Source organism: Lepidochelys kempii, chromosome 3 (assembly GCF_965140285.1).
Source record: "Lepidochelys kempii isolate rLepKem1 chromosome 3, rLepKem1.hap1, whole genome shotgun sequence".
Taxonomy (NCBI): domain Eukaryota; kingdom Metazoa; phylum Chordata; order Testudines; family Cheloniidae; genus Lepidochelys; species Lepidochelys kempii.
In genome coordinates, this window is record NC_136382.1 from 35270965 (window position 1) to 35288078 (window position 17114).

Sequence of the window (17114 nt, forward strand, 5' to 3'; positions counted from 1 at the left end):
GTATTTGAAACGCATCATCATCAAATGAGGTGAGCTCAGGGCTCGGCACCGGGAACTCCTGTGTTCTAAACCCACTGCTGCCACTGACTCACTCTCGGCACGTCTACATTGCAGTTGGGAGAGTGCTTCTCTGCTCGGGCAAACAGACACATGCTAACTTTGCTTGAGCTAGCTAGTGGAGTTGGGGGGGCAGCAAAGGCGGTGGCTCAGGCTAGCCATCTGTGTATGTACCGAGGGGGTTCAGGTGGGTTTGTACTTCAGGTGACTATCCTGAGCCGCTGCCCCCGGCTACACTGAGATTTTTAACACAGTAGCTTAAGCAAAGCTAGTGTGTGTCTGTTTACCAAGCTAAGGAGCATGTTCCTAGCTGCAGTGTAGATGTACCCTGTGTGGCCTTGGGAAAGTTTTCAATATGGGGATAATGATTACTGCCCTCTTGGCTGAATTGTTTTGTTTGCCTTTTTAGCTCTTAGACTTTATGGCAGAAAGAACCATGGTGATCGTCTAGTCTGACCTTCTGTACCTTGTATGCCACAGACCCTCAACTACCCCTCCTGTAATAGACCCATAAACTCTGAGTTACGGAAGTCCTCAAATCATGATTTAAAGACTTTAAAAGTTAGAGAATCCATCATTTATTCTAATTTAAATCTGAAAGTGGCCCATGCCCCATGCTGCAGAGGAAGGCGAAAAACACCCAGGGTCTCTGCCAATCTACTGTTCCACAGCATGCAGGCAGCTCTGGGAGGGATGAGGAGGAGTTGATCAATGTGGGCTGCAGGTGTGGCGGAGGGAAGGGAGCTTGGCTGCTGGTGGGTGCTAAGCATCTGCTAATTTTTCTTCCTGAACCACCTATGGACTTGGTGCCTATGATAGAGAGCAATCATATCTCCCCTCGGCCTTCTTTTGGTTAGGCTCAACAGGGCAAGCTTTGAGTGTGTCCTAACATAAGGTAGGTTTTTCACTCCTCTGCTCATGCTAGCAGCCCTTCTCTGTACTTCTTGCAGTTTGAATTCATCTTTCTTAACATGGGAGATCAGAATTGCACAGAGTATTCCAGATGAGATCTCACCAGTGCCTTGTATAAGGGTACTAATATTTCCCTATCTCTATTGGAAATACCTCACCTGATGCATCCTAGGATTGCACTAGCCTTTTTTCATGTCTGCAGCACGTTGGTGGGTCATGGTGATCCTGTGATCAACCAATACACCCAGGTCTTTCTGCTCCTCTGGTACTTCCAACTGATAAATCCCCAGCGTATAGCAAAAATTCTTGTTGTTAGTCCCTAAGTGCATGACTCTGCACTTTTAAATTTCACCGCATTTCTATTACTCCAGTTTTCAAGGTCATCCAGATTTTCTTATATGATATTGCGCTCCTCCTCTGTATTGGCAATACCTCCCAACTTTGTGTCATCTGCAAATTCCATGAGCACACTCCCACTTTTTGTGCCAAGGCCATTAGTAAAAATGTTAAATAAAACTGGTCCCAAGATTGATCCCTGAGGAACTCCACTAGTAACCTCCCTTAGGTTCTATTTCAAAATGTAAACTGTGTGTGGCAAGGACAGTGTCTTTTTCATGTTTTATGAGTAAGTTTTGGAAGGGATATGAACTCTCAAATTTCAGATGACAAGCCAGCCTCTGACTACTGGGGGTTAGGAGAAAACTTTACTTAGGGGCAGGTTATTCCATAACTGACTACTGCAAGGCTTTTTCCTCTGAAGCAGCTGGTACTGGCCACTTTTGGAGGCAGGATACTGGACTAGATGGATCACTTGTATGATCCATTGTGGCAATTCCTAGGCTCCTATACACTGCCAAGCACACTGCTGGCAGTCTGTAACAATAACACCATTACTGAGAGGAATCTGACTAATGAGTTCAGTTAAAGAATCAAAATTTGGGGAGCTGCTGTACTGCCACATGCCCAACACATGCCAAATTAAAGGATTTATAAGAATAATTTTAACTGCACTGGAATACTTTACCAGATTTTCAGCATTATACATGACTCACATTCTAATGTGATTTTTGGTGATGGGAAACAGTGAGATCATAGTTGCACAAAGTAAAGCTCAGAAAGAAAGGTGATATATAATTAATAGAACTGAGGTAGGAATGGGAGGAAGGAAAGAGAGTTTGACTAAGGGAGTGCAGGATGGAAAGTGATGGATGACACTGAATTACATACATCACCAGCAGGGAGGTAGGAGAAAGAGGGAAGCTTGATGCAATAATCCAGGAAGAATGCAATGGATCTGACATTTGCACAAGTAACAGTGTCTTGGAATTAGACACACCAGCTATCAATCCATGAGGAGCCAGATTCAGAGATCTACTAAGCATGCACAACTTCCACTGATATGAATGGGAATTTAGAGGATCCGATCACCCAAAAGATTTAGCCCTATATTATCAGCAGCAGTTCTAGCTTCAGTTTTCCTAGTGGTCTGCTGATGGAGGAGATGAGATGCTTTAGTCCTTAGGTTAGAATATTGTGATCCCAGATGGCTGAAGCAATGCCAGCTGGTAGCACTTGGATTGAGAGTTCAATCTGATGAAACATAGCTAGACAGCTGGTATCAGATGCTGGAGAATTGTAAGTTTCAGGGCATTTGTTGTTGTTGGAGCTCTGACAGTCTTTCAAAGAAACAAAGGTAAATTTTAATGAAAGAATTAGTGGATGATCCCATTTACACTTGGAGGGAGAAGTCAGTGGAACTACTCTGATTTACTCCAGCTGAGGATCTGGCCCACAGTTTCTAAGGGCCTGTGTACACTACAATACATACAACTGAATAAGGGGCTCATATTATAATTTGTAGTACAGGTGGGATTTCAGCCATGTTGCAAAGCCAAGCTATTATCTTGGACATGCTAGGCCTTTAGCTCTCTTGCAGAACACTGTTATGGACCCAGCCACATTACCAACTGTTCTTGAAGGTCCTCTGAGTTGCCAGTGGTTGTAGCATAGATGGGACCTACAGTAGCCAGCAACAGAACTTTATAGTGATTTATAGATTAAAACCAGCTCCTTGAATTGCACCCAGAAATAAACTGGAAGCCACGTGAGATCAGGAAGCCCATGCATCATATACGCCGTGTGAATAAATCTGCCTAGTAAATAGGTGACTGTGTAACGCTGACAGACCCCTGTCATCGGCAGGTAGGATTGGACCGGGTATCTCTGGAGCTTAGGGCATGAGCCTCTACTGCATGAGCTAAAAGCCAAACGGCTGTAAGCTAAGGCTATAGAGAAGACTCATTTTCTCTCTCTCTCTCATTTTCTCTCTCTCTCTAATGGTACGTCTTCACTACCCACCGGCTCGGCGGGTAGTGATCTATCTATTGGGGATCGATTTATTGCATCTCGTCTAGACACGATAAATTGATCCCCGAATTGATGCCTGTACTTCACCTTGGCAGGAGGAGTAAGCGGAGTCGATGGGGAAGCCGCCGTGGTCGACTCACCGCCGTGAGGACGGCCAGGTAACTCAAAATAAGATACTTCAACTTCTTAGTATCTTAGTTCGACATCCCCCCTAGTGTAGCCCAGGCCTAAGTGGTCTCGGTGCCACTAGATGGGATAGAACACCACACCCAGAAGGTGTGTGGGTTACAACTGCATTCTGCAATGGCTGAATTCCAAGTGGTCTTCAAGTGTAGCATCAGGTAACATCTATTTCAGGGAAATAAAGTGGTAACAAATATATATGTAATGGAGACATCCTTCTCTCCCACTTTCCTCCTATTGTTTGTCACACTCACCTGCTGAGTCTTACTTCAAGTTAGACTAAGATCTTCAGGGCAGGACAGGTGTCAGCCCAGCTGACCCCTGGTCTTTACTAGGGCCTTTGTGGGCTACCTCAATACAAATATATAATGATTCAGCGTCACTTTTGTTCACTTTAAGAAATAAAATGTTTTTATTTTAGCATGATTAGAACAGGAAGCTGTTTTGCTTCTTTCCCCAATTGTCCTAATCATCATGATCAAAATTAGAATAACTGTATATCCAAATAATTCATTTATGGAAACGGTATATGAAAACCTTCAAAACAGAGGTGCTGCTGTATTAGATGCAATTAAAATAGCTGTCATTTTTCTTACCAGTGCTTGGAAATGGGCATCAAGCTGCTTCCTGGAAAGGTGACAGTAAAATATGTCATTGACTAGCACTTTTAGCAGGTGTATATTTCCCAAAATATGAAATGAATGAGGTGAAAAGGAAAGCAAAGGGCTAAGCAGAAGTAGCAGAAACCAGTGTCCATGTTCTGTATTGCTAATAGTCTCAGCAATGCAACACACAAAGGACCCAGGAATGCTCACTTTAACCTCAGAATTGGATGGCATTCATGGCACATTGGAAATGCATTACCAGAGAAAACAGCAGACTGCAAGCAACAGCAGGAAATTCAGCTTGGGTAGATTTATGAGCAGTGGTGTCCAGAAACCTAGGGAGAAGCCTCTTAAAAGTGCACAGTTGTATTAGAAGCGTTAGAAGAAGCTTACCCCTCCCTCTTTCTCAGCATGGGCACTCTGGCCAGGTGTGAGGGTGCTCTGCTGTTCTCGCCTTGATTTATTTCTTTGATAGAAAATAATTAACAGGATGATCCTCAAGAGTCCTTGGAAATTCCATTAACTCTAAAAATTGGGCATATTGATAAGTCAGTGATTATTTTGAAATGAACTTGGGGAAAAAAAGAAAAAAACCTTGTAGAATAGGCTTGTTTAATGTGCAGTGATTTTAAAGTTTAGGTAATATTTCAAATGTATCAAAATACAGTATAAAGACCACAGGTTAATTATACTGGTATGGCAGTAGGAACCACATTATTCTAATTCTCCTGGAAAGCATTGTGGAGCATATGGAGTGAATGAAAGGCCTGTATGTGTGTGTAACAGGTTCTGTATGAGGATAAGGTGAAGGAGCAAGAGATCTCTTGTGTGTAAAAGGCACTAAATAAGGGGAAGAAAATGATTTAACTACTGATGGAACTGACTTGTATATAGCAACAAATTCAAGGTACCCTGTACATTAACCAGTAACATACACTAAATTCACTGTTTGTCATGATTTATCCTCATTTCATGCCAAAGATTACTGTAGTAAATGCTACTGCAAATATTCTATAAAACATATGCTTGAGGAGAGTTTACCATTTATAGACATGCGAGAGTCACAATGAACTGGATATTTTGTGTCATGCAGAATCACTAGATATACAGAATCACTAGATATGTATTAAATTGCCTCTCTGCTACTGGATTTCTCTTTCTAGCTGCTCATGGCTCTGTTTGCTCTGCAAGTGGCTTTCAGGGCTGCTCCTCATGTGCCATGGAACCATCCATGAGGATTCTCCAGGAGATCTGTGATTAGGGGATCTCTTGGAGAAGCCATGGTACCCACAAGGGTGGCAGAGATCTGGAGGACGGTGGAGGTAAAGGGCCTCTGTTCAAATGCTCCTCACCTCCAGAGGTTCCTCTTCTGGTCTAGGAGGGCTGAACATCCTATCTCTCTTTTAAGGGGAAAACTGCTCCCCAACCCAGAAAGTATAAGTAGATTAAACCACTTAAATTGAGACTTGACTATTGTCAAGCAGATTGGAGCACTTATTTTGAAAAGCTGAACACTATCAATAAATTTGAATGAATGCAGAGTAAATTAAATTGAAAGTAGCATAGGTCTGTGGGTGCAGCCCTGGACTAACATACAAGAGACCTGAGTTCTAGTCGCAGCTGCATGCACTCAATGAGGAAGAGATCCTGTGCAAAAAATATTATGTAATTAAAAACTGTCTTGTAATCCATATGCACAAGGGGGCTGAATTAACGTTGCATGGACAGTCCTAATTCTGGAATGTCCTCCCTTTTGAGTGCTTGAGTTTGCAACATTAGCATTCTTTTAACATAATTTTTGTGTGTATTTCAATAAATAAATGATATGTGGGGAAATGTTAGTCAAGCTTTTTAGATCACCTCTGCCAGTCCTGACCTATCATGCCTAACTGCTAGCATTTATTGTACATTTGGGACGATATGTTCAGCCAGGCTCCTTTTTTGTGTTTGCATTTCTTTGTACCTCTAGTGAATGGTGGGTGCTGAGATTAAGACTTTTACTGATAATCACTTGATTTGTGGCCTTTTCATGTATAATCAAATCAGGACTTGATCGTCGCCCTTTAGAGCTCAAACGCTAGTATACTAACTCATTGCACCGCTTATTGTAACCTGTGGAGAACTTTCTGGGATGTTTGCCTGTAGTTAACTTTATCCCACAAAAACAAAGAATAAGAAATGAAAGTGACTTATGAGGGTGTACAAAGTAGGAAAGCTATTTTCAACAGTTTCTGTGAGCTGCTTTAAGGCTGTAAGCTACATGCTTTCCAGGAGGCCTAAAAAGGTCATTTTGTGTTCCAAAACCAAGGATGCACTTTGTGGCTAGTAATTCTTGTCTTGATATTTCTAGTCATAAAATCAATCTGCTTCCTTCACATGAGCAATGTGTTTGCTTTTAAAAGGGCACTTTAAAATAATTTAAAATAATGGGCCAGATAATAGGCCCTGCCCTGGCTCCTAGATGTTAATGTATCCATAAAAGAGCCGCAGCGGCCTGAGGGAAGAATTCCAAGAGCACAGAACCTGTGCAGGAGCAGCATACACAATCCTATACTAGCCCCTTTATGTCCCCCTATATAGGGTTTGTGGTAAGGTGGAACCAGAGGAGGGAGTAGCTGCGGAACTGAATTCTATAGCCATTCTGTGCTGCAGAGCACAGGCTGTAGAAGTTGCTATACGTTCAGAGTAGCCTGGGGGTTTTTCTTACTCACCCTTTTCTCTCTGCCATTGAGGCCAACCTCACAGCTCCTTCTTTGTTTCCTTCTCCCTCTTTCATCTTTTTGACTTCTGTGCTGTGCTGTCCCCTATGTACGGAACAGCTTCATAATGCCCGCGCACTAGCCCCTCCATCCTTCTAATTCACTTCTTTGAGGCAGACACACACTCACCCAGGGATCAACTGTCTTTTCCATCCCGCTATTATGTAAGAACAGACTTTGAGGGATAACTTTTAAAAGAGCATATTTTAATTTACTTTAATATTTTATCACCAATTTGTAGCTCTTTCATTGCAGGTTGGCTTTCTTCTAGACTGTCACTTCTACTAGGCAAGGACTGTCTTTTCATTAATATCTGGTACACTGCCAGGTACACCACTGGTGCTTAGTAAATGATAAGTAATAATACATTACTGGCTGCAACCACTTAGAATGAAGACCTGGATAGATTTTGAGGAATGACAAGAAAATTATGCATTTCTCCTGTAAAGTAAGTATAATATGTTTTCCTGTTCAGTGGCCTTTGTTGGTGAACATTCAATGCTTTAAATTTCTGACTTTTTTTAGGACATCTTTAGCAAGTTGTGTTGTAATCATCAAACCATATGCCAATTAATTGGGCCAGAACTTCAGTTGGGTATAGCTCTATTGATGTCAAAGTCATTGACGTCTTACCCATCATTGCAACACTAGATAAAAGAACAATATGCATAGTTTTCAGCATATCTTTCAATAATTTGTATTACTGAAGAACAGAACACGAATACAATATTTACAAAAATGATTTAGTTTCTGGTCACTTTAAGAAATGAAATATTTATTACTTTTAGCATGAGTAGACTCAAAAAGCTATTTTACTCCTTTCACCATAGGGTTTGTGCACAGGAAGACTTAGTATTCAGCAAGCCAGGGTATGAAGGTACAGTTCTGTTTTCTGCCATACTGCAGTATGCCAAAACATGCTGTGGAACTTTTAGTGTACACTAGCAGGGTCCACACATACAGTTACCGTGGAACAAGCTAGAGCACTGTAGATGTACATCTAGCTTGCCATGCACTGATGGTGTAGACAAGCCTATAACAATCTAAAGGAGAATAGCTGTGGTATGCTCAAATAATTCATTTACACAAACACACCAGCACAGAAACATGTAGGCACACCTATCTGAGGAGTCTCTGAATCCTTCAGAGGTATCCTGATTAGACAGACCTCTATGTACTCTACGCTGATTTTGAAGGACTGCTAGTCAGCTGATGCAGTGGTGGGTGCCCTCTAGGACTGGACTAAGCTTCCTGGGTCAGAGACTGTTGCAGGGGGTTGGTGGCCTCCATTTTGTGGGCAAGGAGCTGGAGTAGAGAGCTGCTAATCCCCTTTGGGGTGGGGCTGAGGAGAAGCTGTGACCAAGTCCTGTGGCTGAGTTGCCGGGGTGAAGACATAGAATATCAGGGTTGGAAGGGACCCCAGAAGGTCATCTAGTTCAACCCCCTGCTCAAAGCAGGACCAATTCCCAGTTAAATCATCCCAGCCAGGGCTTTGTCAAGCCTGACCTTAAAAACCTCTAAGGAAGGAGATTCTACCACCTCCCTAGGTAACGCATTCCAGTGTTTCACCACCCTCTTAGTGAAAAAGTTTTTCCTAATATCCAATCTAAACCTCCCCCACTGCAACTTGAGACCATTACTCCTCGTTCTGTCATCTGCTACCATTGAGAACAGTCTAGAGCCATCCTCTTTGGAACCCCCTTTCAGGTAGTTGAAAGCAGCTATCAAATCCCCCCTCATTCTTCTCTTCTGCAGGCTAAACAATCCCAGCTCCCTCAGCCTCTCCTCATAACTCATGTGTTCCAGTCCCCTAATCATTTTTGTTGCCCTTCGCTGGACTCTCTCCAATTTATCCACATCCTTCTTGGAGTGTGGGGCCCAAAACTGGACACAGTACTCCAGATGAGGCCTCACCAATGTCGAATAGAGGGGAACGATCACGTCCCTCGATCTGCTCGCTATGCCCCTACTTATACATCCCAAAATGCCATTGGCCTTCTTGGCAACAAGGGCACACTGCTGACTCATATCCAGCTTCTCGTCCACTGTCACCCCTAGGTCCTTTTCCGCAGAACTGCTGCCTAGCCATTCGGTCCCTAGTCTGTAGCTGTGCATTGGGTTCTTCCGTCCCAAGTGCAGGACCCTGCACTTATCCTTATTGAACCTCATCAGATTTCTTTTGGCCCAATCCTCCAATTTGTCTAGGTCTTTCTGTATCCTATCCCTCCCCTCCAGCGTATCTACCACTCCTCCCAGTTTAGTATCATCCGCAAATTTGCTGAGAGTGCAATCCACACCATCCTCCAGATCATTTATGAAGATATTGAACAAAACTGGCCCCAGGACCAACCCTTGGGGTACTCCACTTGATACTGGCTGCCAACTAGATATGGAGCCATTGATCACTACCCGTTGAGCCCGACAATCTAGCCAGCTTTCTACCCACCTTGTAGTGCATTCATCCAGCCCATACTTCCTTAACTTGCTGACAAGAATACTGTGGGAGACCGTGTCAAAAGCTTTGCTAAAGTCAAGAAACAATACATCCACTGCTTTCCCTTCATCCACAGAACCAGTAATCTCATCATAAAAGGCGATTAGATTAGTCAGGCATGACCTTCCCTTGGTGAATCCATGCTGGCTGTTCCTGATCACTTTCCTCTCATGCAAGTGCTTCAGGATTGATTCTTTGAGGACCTGCTCCATGATTTTTCCAGGGACTGAAGTGAGGCTGACTGGCCTGTAGTTCCCAGGATCCTCCTTCTTCCCTTTTTTAAAGATTGGCACTACATTAGCCTTTTTCCAGTCATCCGGGACTTCCCCGGTTCGCCACGAGTTTTCAAAGATAATGGCCAATGGCTCTGCAATCACAGCCGCCAATTCCTTCAGCACTCTCAGATGCAACTCGTCCAGCCCCATGGACTTGTGCACGTCCAGCTTTTCTAAATAGTCCCTAACCACCTCTATCTCCACATATGACCAGGGTTAAGACTACACTATAAATTGACAACTTCTCAGTGCTTAGCCCTAGTTCATGGACTCCTTCTCCACTGTTGGGCAATGGGGCATTGAGAACAGTGGCTGGAGACTGGGTTACAGATAATTGAGGAAAGAGTACCTTACTCCTGGCCTATCTCTGCTTTCACAACTGTTACTACTACCTAGCACTGTGCAACCTAAGTTGGTCACGTTGCAAAATTTCCTTACTCCTTCTTTCAAGTGGACTGCCTTTGCCTTTAGACATAGAGGGCTGGCCTGAACTCCTGCTCACCCGGTGCGCCAACACAAGAGAGGGTCCAGGACTATAAGCTTAAGGGCGAGTGTGCACTCAGGGATGAGGTGGATCTGTATATAACGCCAAGAACATTGGTTAGGTTTATGTTGTAACTTGCTGTTGAAAGCTGTGGCCATTAGCTGAGCCACTGGAACTCCACCTTCTGATCTGATATAGACAACAACTTAATTTATATTAATCTGTTGCATTTTCCATTGTATGTTAGGATAACTTTTAAGTAAATTTGTGTTGGTTTTATTTTGGGTGTTTCTGAATATTATATATAAATTGTTCCGGGAGGCAATTGAGGTAGGCCCACAGGTATATAGAATGCTTATCCAGGTGGAGACTCCGCCAACTATAAATATTCATAGGACTAAGAGAACTACTGCAGGACAGGACCAACAAAGAAAATAACAGAACAACACTAGCCATCACCTTGAGCCCCCAACTAAAACCTCTCCAACGCATCATCAATAATCTACAACCTATCCTGAAGGACGACCCATCACTCTCACAGATCTTGGGAGACAGGCCAGTCCTTACTTACAGACAGCCCCTCAACCTGAAGCAAATACTCAGCAGCAACCACACACCACACAACAGAACCACTAACCTAGGAACCTATCCTTGCAACAGAGCCTGTTACCAACTGTGTCCACATATCTATTCAGGGGACACCATTATAGGGCCTAATCATATCAGCCACACTATCAGAGGCTCGTTCACCTGCACATCTACCAATGTGATATATGCCATCATGTGCCAGCAATGCCCCTCTGCCATGTACATTGGCCAAACTGGACAGTCTCCACATAAAAGAATAAATGGACACAAATCAGACATCAAGAATTATAACATTTAAAAACCAGTCGGAGAACACTTCAATCTCTTTGGTCACTCGATTACAGACCTAAAAGTGGCAATTCTTCAACAAAAAAAGTTCAAAAACAGACTCCAGTGAGAGATTGCTGAATTGGAATTAATTTGCAAACTGTATACAATTAACTTAGATTTGAATAAAGACTGGGAGTGGATGGGTCATTACACAAAGTAAAACTATTTCCCCATGTTTATCCTCTCCCTCCCCCCCGCCCCCAGACGTTCTTGTCAACTGCTGGAAATGGCCCACCTTAATTATCACTACAAAAGGTTCCCCTCCCCTCTCTCCCCCCCCCCCCCCCGCTCTCCTGCTGGTAATAGCTCACCTTACCTGATCACTCTCGTTACAGTGTGTATGATAACACCCATTGTTTCATGTTCTCTGTGTATATAAATCTTCCCACTGTATTTTCCACTGCATGCATCCGATGAAGTGAGCTGTAGCTCAAGAAAGCTTATGTTCAAATAAATTTGTTAGTCTCTAAGTTGCCACAAGGACTCCTTTTCACACTGCAAAGCAGTGACTACGGGATTCTTACCTAATTCCCCATCTCAGCTGGGACCCCCAGAATCTCCATTATCCTTAATGATGTAAAGTGCCTAGGCAATGGGTGGGAGTTGCCTGCTCCTGAGTAACCCAGGAAGGATAGAGGGGTTTCCAATAGTTTAACATGTAAATTAGACTCTGGCACATAATACAGAAAACCTTCTATACATAAGGTGCTCCTGTATTAGAGCAGTTAAAACAGCTGTCATTTTTCTTACCCATTGCCAAGCCCTGGAATCAATCCAGTGCCCAGAAAGGTGGTAGTAATATGCATAATTGACTAGCACTTCTAGCTGGTGCATGTTTCCCTAAGTATGAAACAGATGAGGTGAAACTGAAAGTGAAATGCTAAGCAGAAGTAGCATGTATCAGAAGCCACAACTGAGATCAGAGCCCCCTTTTGCTGGGCAGTGTTCAAACGTATAATGAGACTGCCCCCACCCTAAAGAACTAACACTGTAAATAGAGAAGATAAACAAAGGAGAGTGGGGGGAAGTGATACGATTTGCTCAAGGTTACATGCTGGTCAGTAGCCGAGGTGGGAATAGAACGCTGGCCTCCTGACACCCAGTCCAATGGACTATGCTGTCTCCCAAATCATCCATGTGATTTATGGAGTTTAATCACGTTTTTAGCTAGAGCATACATCTAATACAGCTGGAGAGTACGTATTCAAAATTAACATCAGCCAGTTTCTGTATCTGAACCAAACATCTGTTAGAGGTAGCAGTACAGATTGGTCATTAATGACATAAAAGCTATTGACAGTGTTTATTCATGATATAACTTTGTTCTTCCCCAGCTCTAACATTATGACAACCTCCTTTCTATAATTCTTAGTTTAAATGTTGGATGTTATACTCTAAAAACTTACACTCATAGACATGTATATCTGTTTAGCGGGTGGGAGTGTGTACCAATGCTCCAGATATTGGAGTGTGGACTTCCTGTCCTGGTTACTTAAAAAAATTAAGAGGCAACAATACAAGAAACCAGTCCAGGAGACAGAGGGTTTTCAATTATCCTGTCAGGACTGTATACCCCTACTCCGCTCTAATATGCAAGAACATCTGCCTACACCCCCAGCCAAGGTTAGCTCTGGCAGCTGCTCTAAGTGTGCTATAATGAGCTGCAACTCTCTGAAAGATTGAGATTTTCACCTTCACGGTTTTGCTCAGCCAGAGCCAACACTGGAATCAGAAATCCTGCCAGCCCTCCTGAACTCAGAACCGTTCCTCTCTTCTTGGCTCCAGCATGGTAACACATTCACTCAATGGACTCTGAAGCCTGTGTTAAAGTCATATTGTTAAAAATAAAAGCTTAGTAAGCTGTCTGTAATAATAGCCAACGTAACACTATTTCATGGTGACAAGGTAGGTGAGGTAACATCTTTCATTGAACCAATTTTTGTTAGTGAAACGACAAGCTTTCGACCTACACAGAGCTGCTCTTCTTGTCTCTGTCACCAACAGAAGTCAGTCCAATAAATGATATTACCTCAGCCGCCTTGTCTCTTGAATATCCTAGGAGCAACATGGCTACAACACTTCAAACAACTACTTCATGTCATCATTTTGAAATGCCCCATTTTAGAGAGAGGGTCCTGTTCATCCTGAAGTACTACATTGCTATATTTTATTTATTATTAAGCTCCTGATCCTGCAAGGTACTGAATACCTTTAAGTCCCAAGAGATGAATTATAGCCTTACAATACAGCCTGAGTAAGGGTCATCATAGTTGCGCTTTCCTTTAGAACAGGCCAGGGACCAGTTACAATCTGATCCCTGTTGTTCCCCACCCTCCTCCTTTTTGGGGGTGAGAGGAATGTAGGGAGAAGTAAACTGAATCAGCCTTTTTGCTGGAGTGGCTTACTTCTATCCATCTTAGATACTTACATAGCCCCATGACCTTAGTATATGAGTCCCTCTCAATCTTTAATGTATTTTTCCTCACAACACCCTGTGAAGGAGGAAAGTGCTACATGGAGAGTGATGCATATAGAAGCTAACTGAATTGTCTCAGCTCACACAGGAAGCCCAAGTCCTGGGCTAGTATCTTAACCACTGGGCCTTTCTGCTTCTCTCTTCCCTCTCTGTACTGGCTCAGCCATGCTGACCAGAGCTTTGGAAAAACAGAACCATGATTCCATCCACTCCATACCTTTGCCCACCTGAGTGTTAGGGGGCATAACAGTAACTTGGAATAAGATATTAATAGGTTATAGCTGAATCAGAGTGGTCATGAAATAAGAAATATTACTTAAATTATTCTACTGTATTGTTCATCAATAGTTCAAAGGTCTCTGCCACAGGATTGCTCTCTCTCTCTCTCTTGAAAATAAATGTGATGCCCCAGGATTGATATCAGATTCTTAACTGGTATAAATTGGCATCACTCCATTGACTTTAATAGACCCAAACCAGTTTACACCAGCTGAGATTCTGCACCTCAGATTGGGCCCAAATGAGAAGTGATAGTTTTCCCTTCCCCCCTAAAAATGATCATTACAATGGTGCAGTTATCACAAAACTCGAACATTTGTAAGTGAGGCGATTCACAGATATGGTTCTACAAACAACCTCAACTCCATTCCTGGGTCCCTGCCCATCAGCCAACCAATGAAAGATGTGTTTTTGACAACACAGATGGGCTTTCTGGCTCATAGTGGAATGGAGGTAGTTCAGTCCAGAAACAGAACTATCTCTTATTACATGGAAAATAAGAAACATGTTGTTGTCTCGACCATACTGAAAATTTCAGATAGGAGAAGTTCAAATCTCTGGTTTCCTTACGTAGGTTAAAATATGAGTGGTAGATAGCTGGTAGCTTGTGAGGTTTTTGGGGTTTTACTTTGTGAGGTTTTACTGTCTTACAAGTGTAACTTCAGAATTGCCACTGCAATTCCGTAATACCACTTCTCATTTCTCTAGCATCCTTCATATGACCATCTCAAAATTTACTCACCTACATGAGTAGGCAAGTATCATGATCACCATTTTACAGAGGGCTAAAAGAGGCACAGAGACTCAGCCAAAGTTATACATACCAGTCAGTGGCAGGTCTGAAAATAGAAACAGGGTGTCCTGACTTGTGGTCCCCTGCTCTTACTGCTTGTTCCTGCTCGATAACAGTCAGAGGGCCAAATTCTGCATCCACACTGGAACCTGCAAGTGCTCATACAACAGTAGACTGAACACCTTAAATCAATGGGTATCCAGTAATGCACTGTTATTACCATTCTATGGAATAGCTCAAGCCACACCTAAATAATGAGCAATGAACAGTTGAGACATTTGAGCAATTTATTTCCGGGACAACATTTCTTACGGTGAATGACAGGGAATGTTCTTTTCTCTTAATCAGGCCTTGTATTAACTCACTGCTGCATCTCTATCATACTTCATGCAATGGCATTTCTACTTTGGGAAATTATGACTCTACTGTGGGTGGATGAAAAGAGATCTGCTAGTATGTGCAAATTTCACATTGCTATAGCAGCTACACCCCGGTGTGCTGACCTCCCAAGATACCAGAAAAAATCTCTAAGGAATGCTTGGAGTTTGGATCCCTAAATAAAGATACTCATCCACCCCCCACACATTTTTCCTTGACTGTTTTTTTTAAAAAAGCATTCAGTTGGCAGATTCAAAGTGACTTTCAGTTACAGACGTGCTTTTCACAGAGAACCCCATTATGGTAGGCTTATCAAACTGGTGAACTCAAGAAAACAGTTCTGTTGATCTCCACAACTGGGCCCAGAAGGTTGTCACAAAACAATGCTCCAAAGTCATAAGCAACTGAGAGTTCAGAACCATTCGTATTACAGTCAGAATCTCCCACTGTTTCAATCCAGAATCCCTAAATAGTAAGAACCATTCCTAAATTTGGCATGGAGCTTACCATCGTAACTGCCAGAGCAAAGTAACATGCGGAGTTTAAAGTAAATGTTTGAGAAAAAAAGCAGAGGTTAACAATCAAACAAAATAATAATGAGAGTCAGTAGCTGATTATAAAGCAAGTCAATGAAAACATAAGAGAAGGAAGGCATTGATATTTGTAATAATAACATACCATCCTCACTCCCACAAAATAATATTCTACTCTCAGAAAAGTGCCTGTCTCTAGCTGGGCAAATTGATTACTCAGTTCCTGGCCCACCACATAACTGTCCTTTATTAAAAGGAAGTGCAGAAGTTCAGCTGGAGAAAACTGATGCAGAGAGGAAGATTAGGATTCCAGAGACAGAAAGGATATTTATGTTGAGGTTACTGGCTCTAGAATTCATTTGCTAAAAGAAATGTTTTATTTATAAGAATAATCTTGTTTTACAGCATGGCTTAAACTCTTTATCCTCTCAAGATTGTGTGTGACAGGCACCCGGGTGGCTGTTTCACTGGTGTGCTGCATCCTGTTTTCTTGTTTTATGCCTGTATTCACTGTTCTGAGCACCCCGAGTCAGATCCTCAGCAGGTGTAAACTCAGCTCCATTGAATATACTAGCTGAGAATCTGGCCGTGTGTGTGTGTGTATATGTATGTACATCTAACACACACACCCACAAGAAAAACAGCATTATCCCATCAATACAAATTGTACAATGCAAGGAAATAAGCAACTAAGTCATTCACCACTTATTAGTTTTCCTTCTTAACCTCAACAACCTCCTGCCATCAACCACAACTCACCTATCTTCTCCCTCATGCTGAACAATCAACAGGCATATTTGATCTCTGACCATCTGCATTGGTTATATGATCATGGTTTTTGATGATTGGTTGGACTATTTTAATAAATTACACTGTATGCAACACAATCCATGGTGTTGTAGCAGTGTGTGGAAGTGAGGTTTCAAATGCTGCTGTGAAATACATTTTCCTAGAGATTACAGAATAGAAACCCATGTGAATGGGTGAGTGATGTCAGTGACTGTATTAAATTTGGCATTAATTTTTTTATGTAGAAATCACAGCACTGACATTGACACAGGCTTGTGTTCATGGACAGAGTGAAGGCTGGACATTTGCTGTTCTGGATCAGGGTAGAGATATCCCTCCTTTCCCAGAAGGGCTTCCAGGGGCTCTGACACCAGGTCCCTTTAAAAGCTGCTGCAGGACTCCACTAAGCAACCATCAGACCAACCAAGGGAATATTGCTATTGCAACTGGTAGAAGGCACTCAGATAGTAGAGTATTGGGCAGTGATATAAAATCGTAAGGCCTGGTCTACGCTTACAAGTTTTGCTTGTTTCACTGTGTTGGGGTAGTTAAAGTGGTAGAAACCTACTAGAGTAGCTGCAGTTATACCATTCAGTTTTAGTGAAGCAAAATAAGCCGTGGCAGTATAAAGTGCCTTATACAGGTATAATTATGGCTACCTTAAGATTTTCACCTGCTTAACTATGTTGGTAAAAAAAAAATCACACCCCTTACCAACATAGTTATGGAGGTAAAACTTTTCAAATATGGACCGAGTCTAAGGCAGAGAGAGATGCTCAGGGGCAGTGTAACGGGGAAGGAGGGGGAACAAT